General features: G+C 36.7%; 1 protein-coding gene across 1 annotated transcript in view; it reads left to right on the forward strand.

Moving 5' to 3' along the window:
- The window catches only part of LOC139115887 (macrophage mannose receptor 1-like), a 147673-nt gene that overhangs the window by 120449 nt on the left and 9662 nt on the right, over positions 1-17562 (forward strand). The window lies entirely within an intron of this gene.

Consider the following 17562-nt stretch of genomic DNA (forward strand, 5'->3'; position numbering starts at 1 on the left):
TCAGGTTTGTTACTGTCAGTGACTGCCATTTACATTATTTTATTTTATTTTATTTTGCAAGAAAAAGGGGTTGGCTAGTTATTATTTCAAAAAAGAGGAAAAGTGTTAGTATGACTGCATCATAGTTTCAATCCACCCGAGGATGATGAACGTTTCATTTTTTATTTATATTGTTTGGCGTTATGTTATGTGGGATGACACTTCATGAAGTTTAACATAGCAATACGTATAAGGGCTTACTGAGTAACTGAATTATTAATCGAAGAAGAGATCATATCAAAAAATGTCGACCGAAACAAATTTTAATTTACTTATATGTCACCAGGTGTTTGTATGCATGAAGTGTTCAAATGCAATATGGAAAACAAACCATTTCCAACCAGTATAGCGTGACACGATTGGAACTAATTTGGGATAATTGGATGGTGAAGTAATGTCGAGTTAATCTACAAATGTAATCTCATCTGCTTTTCTTTTTACATTACACACTTGCTTTTATGAGTAATTTGCATTATTGCAACATTCAACTATCTGGCACCTTACATTTTTGAGAAATTTGAAAAACGTGGAAATCCAATTATCCCAAATTAGTTCACTCGTGTTGCGTAGGCATAAAAAATAAACTGGATACAGAGTTGAGAAATGTGGCGTTTTATATTTAACTTAAAGGATCAAGGAGTTTCTACATGAATTATCCATTCTTCTAGGATTGTGCGAAACTTTTATGTGTAAGGTTCAACTACAGAAGGTGAAATTGTCTAAGAAAGATATTCCGATCTTTTTGCAAGCAAAGTATTCTCCCATTATTCCCTTATTGAGCATTGAACTCCGGCATCAAAACGCAGAAATGTATTTAGAGTTTCCCTCCAAACGTCTTTGATTATTTCCCAATGCTAAACTAACCATAAAAGTTGTCTGCGTGTCTTTTGCTATCTTCTGTACTGACGCAATGGTGTGAGGAAAAAGCATTTAACGACCAGCAAGTGTCCTTTTCTTGTGATCAGTATCTTGGAAAGGTGAAAAATTAAATGTAAGTTATAAATTGATACGACAATCTTTAATTTAGCAGATCGGACACATTGCATTGACAAGCAGGTGTGGGCAAACTGCTATTATTTATTACCTCAGCATGGTAAAGTTGCAAGTAAACACCTACAAGTTGTTCGTGGTTCCATTAATATTAATCAATTTGACAGATACCGAGCAAAACAGAATTGTCCGCTGTACTTAGGACACCACATGTACGACGGGAAACGTACTCTTACGTCAGTCATTACTTTTAATGATTGCGATACTTTGTGCACTCTGATATGTTTACAAACAAAAAAATCCTATAGATAGATACCAAAAATAACTAAAACAGAATTTCCACAAAACATTTTCTTTCTTTCAGTAATGACCAAAATGAGTGACGATTAACAAACGTGATGTACTTGTCAAGAATCTGATATAAAAGAAGAGGAAGTTAATTCAAAATAGTAAGATATTTCGGAACAATTTTTAAATATAGTTCAATTCGTCTTCTGCAAATCCATCATTCAAAAACAAAGGATGTATTATAAGCACTAACAGGCACTATGGTCAGAGCAAACCATATTATGAAAGTGTTTGCTATTGTTTTGGAATGTTTGACGCCGCAAAGCGCCCTCAAGCACCTGTATTACGCCAAACCCATACAGCGAAGACCAGGTCGGAAATAGACAAATCCAAGACTTTCATATGGTACTTACTCACGTAGAAGGTATGTTGTCTGCCTCTAAGCGGTCATGTGATAACACAATTTGTCTGTTATCAGGGGCAACATTCCCTCACTTCAGACGGAGACGTAAGGCAGACGTCGTGCAGTTTGAAAGACGTTCTCGGGCGCTTTTGGTCTCATATTGTTGTTACAACCATTTTGTATCAGTTTTCATTAAGTATCGCATTCTTGTTTTAAGGCATCTATACCTTTTAAGCCGCTGTGAGGTAACATCGATAGCTAGTTTGTTAAGGTATTTAATCTTTACCGGGGATGTAGTATTCCTCCTGTGACCGTTACAGCATCTGACTCAGTGTAAAATGTTTTATCCACGCAAAAGCCTCGTCCGACTGCTCAGTGACGTACGTACTGTGCCGTTTATCGTCATTGCAGGCCAGTTTTCATAGCCTACTAGATACATTTTTTGGGAAGTGGTCGGGAGAGTTGATGTGAACTGCTCTCAGAGTGACTGATTAAAAATTAAGATAGGATAAGTGTACCTTTTGCTGAGCAAGTCGAGGTTCAGAACGGGTGCCTCCACTGGCCTATGAATATTTATTATTCCGTAAAGGGCGTGGAGAAGCTTGTCCTTTTTGCTAACAGGGTCTACCGTAAAGACAGAATGACTTATTGTGAAACCATTGGCATACGGTAGCATATGTAAAATATCTTAAACATTCGGACTAATTAATTGGCTTTCAAAACTCGAAAGGTCAATTTGTCCGTTAGGTAGGTAGTAATTTTCCGTCAAAGTATTGAAGAAGAGTAGAAACATGGAAAAGGGTATATGAATGCTGATGCGTTCTGTCTCATCCCCACAGTACACTGTAAACACTGTGGTAGTCACCATTGTCCCTTTCATCGATGAGCGTTGAGGGTTGACCATGAGATCGTTCTGTTTGAGAAAGAGTCGATGGAGCAACGGTTTTAAGATCAAAACATTTAGTTGACTGTGAAGATGTTGGACATCTTTCCAAATGACCATAAAGGGGCGATATTTCTTGTAATAGCCATACTTAAAATCCTACCAGGTCATAAAGATCCCTACCAAGAGTGCGCAATAGCAGACTGGTGCCCAGTTGCCTGGCTTTTGTTGGCAGCAGTTAAGCTGTTGGCCATCGCTTTCACCAACGATTTGCGCCACAGCCTACCACTAACGCAACAGCCTGCTGAAGTTTATTCTTCACTTTATTCTGTTTTGATATTAATAATGGTCACAGACTTGGAGCAAGACTTCTAGCAAAACAGGTAATTATAAAGCTTATAAAAGACGACAGATAAGTGAGGTCGCAATTTACATGATCCGGTCTTGTTTCAAATTATTTTGCAAGAGCCTTTTACCACTGGTATGAAAGCCCTTCCATGTCTGTACTTTTGGATTTTGTTTGGAGGAAATTTATTTTGTTTGTTTATAGACGTTTAAGACTTGCCATAGGGTAAACAAAACATTACAAACGAAACCGTACGTAATTTCTACTATGCATGGGCTTATGCTAATCCCTTGACACATCAATCTGATTGGAATCAGAAAAATCAATTTAGCCACGTATCCTTACAAATGTGGCGTACATCCATTCTTGGGAAACTCCAAAGCAAAAGCTTTCACAGTCTATTACACGTAGCTGTTGGATCAGTAAATCTCACTGAGGGGAGTATAACTCTGATTATCATAGACCTCGAGCTACGTTCCTGTGTAACGATACGAGAAAACGCCCCCACACCTGTGTAATTATTTGCCGTATCACGCCCAGGCACACTTTGTCAAAACATTGGCAAGCGAGTGCATTTCACAACTATTTTTAGTCTGGTTACTACGCGCGTTGCTGTCAGCACACGTTCCATTCGTAAACAAAGCCAGAGCGAGATTCGAGCGACGCCCTTTCGTTCTTGTCCTTAGGACGATCGTGAGGTTAGCGAAATCAGGTGTTATTTCTTTTCAAAAATAGCGTTAGTATCGGTTACCCAGACTGCTCTGTAGGGCTCTCTTCCGGTCGCATTACGTTGACCGGAAAAGAGCCTTGCAGAGCAGTCTTGGTAACCGAGACTAAGGCAGTGTTAACTAAATATGACATCAAATCGATTCCAGCAATCATTATCATTCAAGGCAAATAAATTACCAGGTCCAATAAACAGTAAAAACAAACACACAAAGAAACATAAGATCACTGACAAAATCGGTAGTACAATCTTGAACCACTATATAAGTGGTGGTACCAGGTGTCCGGAATGGGTAAGCGTACCCTGCTAGCATGCTACACCCGTCCAGATTGAACTAGTGTGACAAAGTTTTTGTACGGTAATTCAGCTATCTGCTAAATTACTGTTCTGAGTCAAAGTCGGGAATACTGTCTTTCATCATCTGAGTGACAGATTTGCCATATTTAGATATAAGATCTCCATATCTACCATAGAACTTCTTAAAAGATCTAACCAACCTACTTTGTGAAAATCCTTGTCTCACCAGCTTTAAGACTAATAAGCTGTGTCTCTCTTGAAAATCTCCATATGAATCACAAGCTCTACAGTATCTCAGTAGTTGTGAAATGTACACACCATTAGCTGGACTCGACGGAATATTACTGGTCAAGTAGGGAAAGTTAATGATTTCAAATTAAAATCATCCCTTTTATCATACAACTTGGTGTGTATTGCATTGTGTCTAATTTCAATAAATAGATCAAGATACGATGCTGAGTTCATGCTCTCCGTTGTTTCTTTAATTTCTAATTCATCTGGATATATGTGATGGAGGTAATTAGAAATTCCAGGATTGTTCAAACTGATGAGATCATCAATATATCTATAGGTATTATTAAAGGACTTTGCAACTCTTTTAGATCCTGAACTATGAAGAGTCTGCATGAACTCAGCTTCATATGAATACAAAAATAAATCAGCAAGAAGTGATGCACAGTTTGTACCCATAGGAATGCCTATAGTTTGCCTGAATGTCATACCGGCAAATGAGACATATATGTTGTCAATTAGGAAGTGTAGCATCTTAATTACTTCCGTATCAGTGTATTTGCATTTGGCATCACTGTTGTTACTAAAATAACCTGAATTGTGTTTGATGACAATGTAATCATACCTACGACTGCCATTCTTGTAAAAGAAGGCCTGCTTAACCAATGATGACAACCTAGTTTTAAGCTTGTTGTGTGGGATGGTGGTGTAAAGTGTAGAAAAATCAATGTGCGGATTGAACCATACTTGCTTTTGTTGGTATCTAGAGTATGTAATAATTCTTTAGAATTTTTCAATATCCACATCTGATTAATCCCACTCGTTTCATAAACCTTGTCACAATATCGTACCAGACCAGATTTGATGGTTGACAAAATTGTGGTCAAGAGTTGTGACAAGCGTTTGGTTGTACATCTGCTGCAACCTGCTAAAAAACATGCTACCAATAATGTCTGCGTTTTCTTGAAGTGAATTGTAATAAATTAATTAATCAGATTAATTTAATCAGATCGAGTGCGATCATGCAACGCTACTTGAAAAAAGCTGCCATCATGCCCCCTTCTTCAAGTACACGGTCATTTCATCACGAAATACAAACAGAACATAAAGGCACAATATTCTATCAATCGATTCTTTTCTGACGATCTGATCTCGCTGCCTGTGCAAAGTAAATTTCGGAGATTAAAATTACTTCGTTGGTCTTCTTACACCACTATTTACGCCTCACTCTTTGTTGGAACAAGGACCTTGCTTTACGGGTTCTACAGGCAAACAAATGACGTCATTCTGTATATCAATACGCGACGGGATGCGGCTATCCCTTTTCAAAAAACAAATACAAAAATGGCGATAAATGTTTGATGTCGCATATATTTCTATCTCCACATCTTTGTACAATATTTCAACTACTTACTACATATTTTTATCCGATAAGGTATATGATAAAACCTTTACAGCCGTGATACGGGTTTTATGCACTTCGGTCCGCAAAAACCTTATCGGTATCGTAAAGATTATTATCTCAGTGTCCAAAAAGATAAGTTAGAGCACGTACATAAACAAGCTAGAACACAGTTACAATATAATTTGCAATAAGGTATGCTTCCAAAGGTTGGCAATTTGCACGAACGTGGAAAGGGGTATGTAAAATAATTACAAGTGAGTCTATAAGGGACCACACCTGTTTGCGGCAAAGTATGTGACCTCTTCCATCGCATTCAAATCGGTTAAAGCAGCAAGTATAAGATTTGACCCTATACTTATTATTGAAATTTTGCCTGTCGCATTCAAGTCGTAAACTTATCATAACAGTATATTGACGGCGCAAATATTGCGCTCTGATTGGTCGATACGAGAAAATAACTGTCACATATTCGCGATATAGCACGGTATTAACACACGCGAGCTCTTACCTATAGACAATTTCCTTTGTTAACGTCTCACGCCAGAATTTAATATATTGTTATGATATAATAGCAATAAACCACCCAAGCGACGGGTATACCACTCGGTTTTGACCAGTTCACTCTATAATATGCCCTTTATGTCGCTTGTGCATAGATGCTGTGAACTGGTCAAAGTCCGGTATACTTGTATGGTTTATTGCTTAAATAACGGTCAAATTTGTCTGAGGATGGTGACGAAGCCGAGATTATCCCTTTGCAGAGGGCGAAAACTTAAAGGCCAATGAGCTGCGACTATGCGAAATATGTCCAACCTAAAGGTACCTCCAATTTCCTCTTATATTCATTGCAATCTGCAAATTTAAGGATATAGTCATTAGCTATGCCTCGTTTGCTTGTGTCAGAATAGGCAAAGAATTGAACAAATTTTTGATCATTTTAAATTTCCCACCACTTACAAAATATTGCCATGTTATGTGAAAAACAGAAACTATTTTCGAGTTAATCCCTTTCCCTTCCTTCAATTTGGTTGTATCATGTTGTATTTGTAAAGATTCAAAAGTGCACATGCACCATTTACGCTGTTTATCATGCAGTTTTATAGAGGCGGCCATATTTGGGTGCGGCACCCGTTTAATATTGTCTTACTCCCCATACAGTCCCACTCAGTGAATACTTGAGTAAACGTCTCTGAATAAGAACATTTCAATGATATGAAATCATGAAAATAATGCCAAAAGTTGCGGCTCATGTGCCTTTAATAGAATCGATGCGATGTCGAGTTGGATAGTAGCACGAGATGATGAACTTGGAGTGTATAAAAACTACAATCAAAAATTATATACAACATGATTGGAACTAATTTGGGATAATTGGATCTTCATATTTTTCAAATTTCTCAAAAGTGTTAGTTGCTGTATAGCTGAATGTTGGAATGTTGCAATATCACAAATTAATCATAAAAACAAGTGTATAAGTTAAAAAGAAAAGTAGGTGAGCTTACATTTGCAGATTAAATCGACATCACTTCACCATCCAATTATCCCAAATTAGTTTCAATCGTATTTTACTTTCTCAAAATGTTGCCGGCACATGTAACAACCTGTCAATTTTATGTACATTTCATAACGTGTGAAAAGGGTGAATATGTATGAACGCTCATTTTATAGTTGCTCTTAAAATCCAACAATCAATATTTGAATGATTCATGGACTAGTGTACCCACACTTTGTTACTTTGGGAACTTCAACATTTGCATGATATAGAAGGTCTTTAGCTGGCTATGTTGAATGTGCACTTTAAGGTTGGTTAGTTTTTTCATCATTCCGTATTCATGAAACTTCAAATTATGTTGAACTGAATGATACATCGCTTGAATCTGAATAGATCTACAGAGGCTTGTCACTTTTGCCATTTGGTTTCTTTTGAATAATAGTCGATCGTCTGTTACGCTAATGTACCTCTTTTTGCGTCGGATGCTTGCGTCTAATATTTTAAACCCTGCCGATCTCTCACTCAAACATTACAAATTTTCAAAAATTGAAATACCATTTTCCCTTTTAGAAGCTGTCATTTGTATTGAGCACGGTAGCGCCATTAACAAAACAATTTTGTTTCAAGTCGGTTTTTGTGAAAGATTAACGACGGTGACACGATGGTATGATGTTGTCACCATCTATTCGGAAAAAAGTACGCACATCACACATTACTCTAAAATATAAAATATGCAGGTAGTCTATCTAATTGCAAACAGAGGGATGATTGATCGATGCCGGAAGACAAACACCAACTTTTACCATTGAAAGTGGAGAAAATAGGCGCTTCACGGGATAAATATGATAATAAAAATTGGTTGGATCGAAGGCAACAGAGTTGGATCAGAGTCTGTCATTGAATTATCACCGGATTAAATTCGATAAAGTCAACAACGAACTCGTCAGCAAGTTCATGACAGAAGAAAGGGGAGAAACTCAGAAAGGCCGCGCCTAGAGGTCATCATCAGACCAAAAACCGTAAGACCAAGGTACAAAGTGTTGGTAGTATGTAAATCCTTCTTTGGACTATCTCAGTCAAAACTTGTTTGAATAAAATAAACAATAGTAACAAGAAAAACGTGCTGAAGAAAATACAGCCTCACCCTGGGACGAAATGTAAGCTGTCTCCTATCGTTTGATACCTAACTAGTACATGTGCCGCAAATACGCAGTCTCACAACGTAAAGGTCAACAAAAAGTGAGTTGAACAAGTCTGAGACTAATATGACTTGTATAATACAGGAAATACTGCAGCTCGACATTTTGACGGCTGCATAAAATTTACTTGAACATGATGAAACAGCTATCCGTAACCTCAAGCTTTCGGAGACTGGCAGCCTTCATATAACATCTTCCAAATAAGTCTAATCACACACGTCGTATGTCAATTGTACACACTCACCCTCAATGATATCAATACATCACAATACATAAGATTGAGTTTAAATATGAAAAGAAATGTACCTGATCAGTTACAATTACATAAATATATAATGAGTGTATGTTAGCCCTGCTGTTGAGGGCCATGTCAGCCACGGAACAGCTAGAAGTCACCATTTCAAATATTTTTTTAAAACTTGCCAACCGTCTAAATGGTTAGTTGTGATGATTTCTGTGGTTACATTAAAACATGCTTTATTTGAGGCATCGGTGCATAGCGTTTAGGTAGTGGAAGGTGGTCGATTTGAGAGCCAAGTGTGACTAATAATATATTTTGACTAAAAAACATTTAACTTTTCATTTAACTTTTCATTTATTTTTATTTGTCAGAAGGTGTATATTGGCTTCCTTTTGATGCAAAAAAATCAACAAAGTAATGAATTTTTAAAAATATCAATAATTTAACCTCATTGATAAAATGAAAGAAGGTACATAATTGTGCATGTTTAATATTAAACCAAACTTATGACGATGCTATGTTTCACAGGTATGTTAGTGAAATGGCACGACTTCTAGATTGGAATAGCAAGTTGAGTATTTTATAACAAGTATGGTGTCAAGAAGTGTTGGGATGATTGCAACTGGCTGTTGAGAAACTTATATAGACCTGATTGAAATTGAATATTAATTAATGTTATAATTTATGCCAACTGAGTCAAGTTTATTTAACACAAATTTTCAGGGGAGAGTGTTTCCGCCCTCCCTACGAAAACTGAACCAATACGAAATTGGCCAGTACCAGGTAATGCATCTGAAGTACGGGATGACGTAGCTTTAATGTATACGATCTATCACAAACAACACCTCTAAGTGGGCTGAATTTCATTTTGACTTTGCATTCGCCATAAGAGCGTCAGGAGGTTATTGATAAAATCCAAATATTATTAGAATCCTCACCATCGTTAAGGTATCGGCCTAGGGGACAGATATTCAGACGCTCAAATTTTTACAAATCTTTTCTGATCTACCACTTGTGGGGGTTCATTTTAAAGCTCTTGGTGTAAGAAAACTTTCACCGGCCTAGTTTTTCGAAATTCGAAAATTTTTATATTTCTTCATAGAGTTAATTCAAGGATGGCGGCCATTTTGAATTTTAAATATCGGTAAGTCTTGGGTAATTTGTTACTCTAGTACCAAAATTTGAACGGGGACCCCTACCCCGATTTTTTATTCTTGATTTTGAAAGAGAATGGTTGAAAGATTCCTTAAGGAAAGTTTGAGCAAAAGTGTAAGTCTTTCACTTTCGAGGAACACATTATCTTAAGTCTTTAGAAGGGAGTGTCGTCTTTGATAAAGCAAGTAAAACCCGTATTAGACGATGGCCAGCTTATGGGGTATACATTTCTTAGCTTATCCGATATAAAAGAGCATGCAGTTCATATTGTGATTTTGTAGAGACACATAGCCATCTCTCTTGCAAAGTTTAAAGGCCGCGTTCACAAAAAGTGGTGAGGGGGCTGGAGGAATTCAGGGGGATTCAAAAATTCTGGGAGTAGTCGAGGAGGGACTCCCAATATTTTGATGTCATCCAATAGTTCTAATGTTAGTAATAATTAAACAAAATCTAGAACCGTTTTGTCTCATTTTATGACTTTAATCTCGGAAAAATCTGAAAATGTATGAATGCCATTACATTTTCGTAATAACAACAAGTTAGTTTTGTAATGGGGCAGGAGCTTCAACTGTTGATAATTTTTTTCAGTAATTCGATGCAACGTATCAAATACAGTTTCTTGGTTAGAGTTCAGAGGGCAACACATAGAGGACTAAGACACTTAACAATTACCATGGATTTTTGAATTCTGGCATATGAGAATAATCAAATATTAGAGAAAAAAGATGGGGTCACCATGCTTGATCTTATACAAATCTACGATGAAAAGTAACCGTTTTTCTCTGATCACTTAAAATCAAAATATAAAAACCATTTATTTCAAGTTCATCAGTCTCGTTCCAGGGTCTATGATGCAGTAAATGAAATTTTCACATTTCATTGTACAGTAACACAAAAGTAAACCTTTGAACAGTAAAGACATTAATTTAAATAAAAAGTGTGACTAAATGGAATCATTTCGTTTTTTACCAAATTTGCCATTAACACACCCAAAATTTCTGAGATAAATACAGTTATTTTGAATTTTGTAAAACATTTAGTGTACTATCTAAGTTGTATATGTCTTGTACTTTTTAAAAAGAATTTTTCGGTGGGTCACTGTGCTCACTTTTTCACAATTTCACAAAATGTAGCCAGGAATTCACAATTTGCATACTCTCTCATGATTGTCATTTTGTGTGCTTTTCAGCTGGTGCCATTGACCTGGCCAGAGCTGGCTAAATTCAAGTTGGTTTTGACTGATAAATCCAAATTTAAAAATGAATCAGTTTCAGAACTTTTGCCCTATTTATAAGGCTCTACATCCTGCTGATAAGAGGTAGTGTCGAACATCTGCGTCAGAACTAGGCAATACACGTTTATTCTTACTCTGCGTGCATTCCTAATAAATATGTGGCTATATGATAATTTGGGAGGGGTACTTGAAATTGTTTTATCATATAGTCGGGGGGACTTGAACATTTTTGAGGGTATTGGGGGATCTAATAAAAAATAAGATTTAAATCGCGATACCTCCAGTCCCCCACCATTTTTATTGAACGCAGCCTAAATCAAGTTTACACCAAAAAAATTTGTCTCCACATTAAAACGCTTTTTGGCAAGTATAACAAGCTGGTAGGTAAGTATGATTTCTCTCTTCGGCAAATGATCGCTGACGGCATCAGTGACATTGATCTTTAGTTAGTGACCACTACGTATCTGACTAACGGATTAATATATGGATGGTGCCACATGCGGGGCAGGACGTGATTACTATTTTCGAAACACCTGACATCACTTCTTGGCTTTTGCCAGAAATCCACATATCTTTCTTTCACGGATGTGACTTTGTTGTGTGAACTGGTACTTTGCTGTATTTTCTGTGCTGTTTGTGTCTGTCTTTGTAGCAAATGACCTTGCAATACGAATTTGGACTTATTGTTGTTGAATAATGGATGGGTATGATTGTGATTATTTTATCATACGTATGCAGCTTTTTTACCGACAAATTTATCAAAGCTGTAATTGTACTTGTTCATCTACATTTACATTACCGAGATAGAGTAAAATGAAAGTGCATACACGAACTCAACAACATACTCGACAAAGTGACACTCGGCTGAATGAGTCCAACAGGGTAAGTCAAACGGACGCGAGTTATCAGACGACACGATGATACGCCTGACAATGTCAAGGCTACTGATCAGCAAGTAAAATGTCAACTGTCTTAAAATGTCGCTGTGATCTTTTATCGCGATTTTTAAAGCAAAAGAGGTCAATATTTACGTTCCATACATGTATGTCCGGTACTAAGACAGTTACCACCCAGACAAATATCCCCTGGACAATCAACACCAGGCATTCCCCCCCCCCGCTAACTACCACCAACAATTTACCACTGAGACATGTACCACCCGGATATTTACCCCGATACTATTTATAACGACGATATTGCTTTGTCGAAAATGATGTCAAATGGGAAATGATGAAAAAAAGAATGTTCCCGACAATCGTGAGTACTGCGTGTGCATCTTTTTTAGGTCTGTCTCCTACAAGATGCCACATGTTTAACCCTTCACTATACCTCACAAGTGTTACTATACAATCTAAATTTTACCCTATGCCTATCAGGAAGTCGAACCTGGGACGCCTGAACTAAGGACCCTCACTCTAACCACTACGCCATCTATCATTCTGCCAATCAGACACAGATTCAGCCATCAACACCATGGAAAATGCAGCACAGGCTTTCAAACACTGGATGACATAAAATAAATTACAGCTGAATGACTCTAAAACAGACTTACTACTTATACGCTCCAGATTTTCCCGACTGCCCTGTCCAATGGATAATATTCGTATTTGAACAAGCGATATCACAATTGGTGAATCAACTCGCAATATTGGCGTTATATTTGATTCTACTCTCAACTTCAAGGAACACATTGCCACAACTTGCCGATCAGTTTTCTTTCATCTACGTAAAATATCTCACATCCGTCAGTATTTATCTATGGAATCATGCCAGAAAATCGTCCATGCAATAATATCAGCAAGCTCGACTATGGAAATTCACTTCTGTATGGCCTTCAAGCAAGCAACATCAGACCATTGCAGCACGCCCAGAACACTGCAGCTAGAATAGTCAGTCGACGAAAGAGGATTGACCACATAACACCCATTCTGAAGGAACTTCACTGGTTACCCATTTAATATAGAATTCAGTACAAAATACTTCTCACAACCTACAAAGCTCGTAATGACCTGGCTCTGAGCTACTTAAGAGAGCTCATTCAAATCAAAGAATCACCACGCTTACTCCGGTCATCCGATAAATTGCTCCTGCATATCCCTAACTGCAGACATCAAACCTATGGAGAATGCGCTTTCTCACGAGCTGCTCCCCTCCTCTGGAATAAACTACCATTTGAAATAAGGACACTTCCTACAGTCAACATGCTGAAAAAAAACATATGAAAACCTTTCTTTTCTCAAGAACATTCTGACATTGCCACAGTTGTCCAACTTCGTTGATTCATTGAATTTTATCGTTTGATAGACAGTTTTATTGATAGTCCGTTTTATTGATAGACAGTTTTATTGATAGTCCGTTTTATTGATAGACAGTTTTATTGATTGACTTTTTAAGTTGTTTACCTTTTGTTTTGTTTTTACGCAATTTTCATTTACTTTTTTTATTTCACCATGTTCTTATTGAGCTTTTCCTTTGCTTACATACCCTTTTTACGAATGTACAGAATGTTTTTTTTTATGTACAGGGCCTTTGAACAATTTTATTGGATACTGGCGCTTTATAAATTTTCTTGATTGATTGATTGATACGCCATGCGAAGCTGTCTGCGGCTGTCATTTAAAATGTTAATCTTGAACTTGACACTGTATGTCTAACTATGCATTATATAATAAATGAATACCATAAATGACATTAAAATAACAACAATGTGGTTTTAACGGACTGAAATCATGTCTCTATACGAATCATTTTATTGTCTTACCCTAAACCTAATCTTGACCCTAACAGCAGGCAACTAATAATATATATCTCTTTTTCCATTGTTAATTTTTTTAGTCAAAACCGGGTTACATCGAAAGTTACACACATACTCAGTTTCATATTTTACTGGTAGAATGTGTGTTAGATGTTTCATAAAAATATACTAATGCCTTTATCACCAACATATTAAATACTCTCCATAAGGCTGTTTGAATCATAGACGGTGTCTATGCCATGTCAAAAACAAAGTTGAAACTGTTTGAAAATAAAGATAATGAATCAGATTTCCTTTACAATTAAGTTTTAAGAGATGGGGTAACTGTCCGGGAGGTAAATGTCTTGTGTGGTAAGTGTCCGAGTGGTAAGTGTCCGGTGGTAACTAGCCTGGGGGTAAATGGTAGGTGGCAAATGTCCGGGGACTAAATGTCTAGGGGGTAACTGTCCTGTTACCGTAGGTCCATACCTTTACTTATAGTCTATTCACAAGACTGTTATGAAATTCAGGGGTAATATTTGAAAGGTTCGTGCCTGGCATACCCACACTTTTCTGAGTTGAAAGTACAATACTGCTCTTGTGTAAAACGTTCTGTACGGCGTATTTAGACCAAAAAAAATAATGCCTTACAGATATGCATACAAATGATAGAAGATATCTATCCCCAGGATACTAGTAGTAGATGAGTAAAAAGTATTACAAATAGGTAAGCAACTGTATTTATTGTATGTGCGCTTAACCTTGGCGAATCATTCAGTCTGGCGCTTTTAATAAACTTTTTTATTTGCCGTCCGTAGACGTCCCTGGTGCTGGTAGGTTTTCAGAGAAAATTAAGGAAACAAAACCAATGTTAACACCATTACAAATAAAAATATTATTTTTCCAAAGGAAACCTGATGAAAATGAGCTTATATTAATAGATTTTTTCTTTGTCTGTTTTTTTGCCTGCCTTTTGTAGGTTTTACAGAAATCCAAGGACTGCAAACAAAGAATTTTCTATAAATGGACTCATAAACAGGTATTTTAACTGATTACACATCGTCTGAACAGACCATGGTCTGGTCTGTCACAACGTTTGCGTACATATTTGATCGTCTATGACGTTTATTTTCAACACATGTACTTCTATGTAATTCAGCTCGCTTTTGGTAATTCTCAGTTTCCAAGTTTAAAAAACTTTGCTGTCATTTCCAGTATTATTTAGTCAGGAACCAACTGTACAAAAGCAATTAACACAGAGTTAGGACATACGAAAGTGACACAATCAATATGATATCGTTGTTACCCTGCGAAAATTAAAAGTAATACCATACAATACTCTGCAACTTTGAGGTAAGATGTTCCATTTTAGTAAGTCCATATAAACGGATTATATATAATTGGTTATTTACCGAATTTTTAAAGTTTGTTTCATCTGTGGAACTGAAGAAGTTATTTGTGATCTTGATTGTAACAAGACATTCAAATACTGATAGAAATGTTCAGTTTTTTCAGGGAATTTGAAGCCCTTGCAAATATGTGAAAATAACGCAGGCGAATACAAATAAAGAATTTAATTTACTGTCATCCGGTGAAACATATTCTAAAGTTTATATGCCCTCACCTTTTGTAGTTTTGTAAGGTCGTCCGTTTATCGCTAAATTCGTGACTATTTTTGGAAGTCAATTACCTCTACCGCTTTGTGTATGCAGCTAGATACAATTGCAATCTGCGCTAGAGCAGAAAAACACTTTCGATTCTAAAGCAACAACAAACTAAATTCCAGCTTGGAAAGCAATTACGTTCAACAACTTCTTTACAGCAAACTCTTCTGACTGTATGTTAGGGTTGTGTATTTAAATAAAACGTTGCGGAAATTTCTACCGATAAATGAATAATTGATTCAAATCTGCAGACTCGCAGGCCACTTGCTAGTAATCTGCATTCACATAATTCCCCATACTCGAACAATGTACACCGTCATTTACTTTTCCTAGGACAACTCCCCTCCCCTCTTTTCGAAAGTGTCGTTATTCAATACATATTTACAGGGGTCATCTAGCGTACACTGACTTCACAGAAGCCAGTACTTTAGCCTAAATAACTATTTGAACATGAGCAGAAACACAGGCAATGTATTTGCATTTTCGCTTCCGTTCACGTTCACGTTCACTGCAAATTATAGCTATTGTTTAACTCTGAGAATCGTTAAATACAATCTACTCTGAGAATCGTTAAATACAATCTATGAACCCTCTTAATGTTCTAGTATGATTTCTTTAAAAGATATTTTTGCGAAATTGCGATGGCAACTTTTGTGGTGGTGTGCAAGAGGAAGAAATGTTTGAAACGTGTTTAAAGTACAACCGCCACTATAAACGTACTTTCAACTCATATCGATGACAGCAGGCTTAGCACACATCTGGCAAGAATTGAAGTGGAAGGGCTGATGCATTTTCGGCCTCACGTTTGCAACATATATGAAATAAATCCGGCATATCTTATTTTATTCTTCAATTTTACTACATCTAATCTTTGCTATGTTCGCGGGCCATACGTAATCATACTATTTTGTCATTTGAGTAAATTTTGAAGGTGATATGCTTGTAACGACAAAGCGATGAAATGTCATATCGATATCATTCAGCTAACATAATTAATTTTTGCAGCTAACATAATTTTTGAAGGTGGTGTGTATTTCGCGCTAAAATTAATAATTAAGACGTGACGCTGTAAGTTTTACAAAGGATAGATGCAATTCCGCGGATGAAATGTAAAAAAGTCTGCTTTGATCATAAAATGACCAGTGTCCCTTGCACTTCATATAGCAAGTGTCACTTTGGCCTCACTTTAGCTTAAACCCTTGATTCTCTTTGTCTCACGCTATCTTCAAACATGAAGAACCTACAATCTTTGCAGTTGTCCTAATTATATTTCGGCCAAAGGTTGAAGTGGCCGGGAATGACAAACAACGAAGTAAATAGTATATTTTGTGAAATAATGGTGCATTCGGCGGGATGAAAGACGAAAATAACTTAACAAATGCGCAGGTAGTGTAGCTTTATACACTCAGTTTCCTTCTGAAAAATGAAGTCCAAAAAAGCCCGTTTTGAATCTCATTGCTCCGATTATCATAGTCACTGAACACTTATTTTTTCTAATGTTCATTGTCAAAACAGCATTTCAGATTGTATTAAGATCGCTTCTTAATGAGCAATAATCATTTTTTCCCATTTAAATGTGTGAATGAGTTTAACTTTTGCAGTTTTGTTGGATTTTTGTACGAATAACGTGCTCCGTACATTGATGACATAAAAACATGAAAGTAACGATAGACAGTTAGTAGTTTTCTGAATTGCATCAATTCTTTACAACTGGTGACTTGTCACTGGAACTTCTGGTTGATAGGCGAAGGCATGTTAAAAGGCTTCAGGAGTGTGTCATTGTTTCGTATTCTGAGAGAGTGTTCACTGTGAATGGGAGAGTGTTGTTGTGTGTCATATTCAAATAAATGACACTTTTAAAGTGTGACAAAGGTATGTCATTTGGAAACCTATCTAAGAATCTACATATTTTTGCGGACAAAGACAAACAAAACGAAATATGAAACAGGGTTTCAAGACAGGTAATAAAAGCATATGACTGCATTTAATAGGAAATGCTAAAATTGACGCCTCTTTGTCTCAACATCAAATAGGACAAGCAAAACAGACCACGCTTTCCCACTGTACTGATTGTCACTGCAGCGGGGAATGGCTAATGAAAAAATCTGAAAGGGTACAGTAACGTGCAGTAGAAGCAGAGTACACGTTCTAGACGGCAATACCGACGTTTTTGGAGATGATTCATTGTAAAGAAATTCTAGTTTTACTTTAAAGTCAACAAACATTTCATTTAG

Source organism: Ptychodera flava, chromosome 17 (assembly GCF_041260155.1).
Source record: "Ptychodera flava strain L36383 chromosome 17, AS_Pfla_20210202, whole genome shotgun sequence".
Lineage (NCBI taxonomy): Eukaryota > Metazoa > Hemichordata > Enteropneusta > Ptychoderidae > Ptychodera > Ptychodera flava.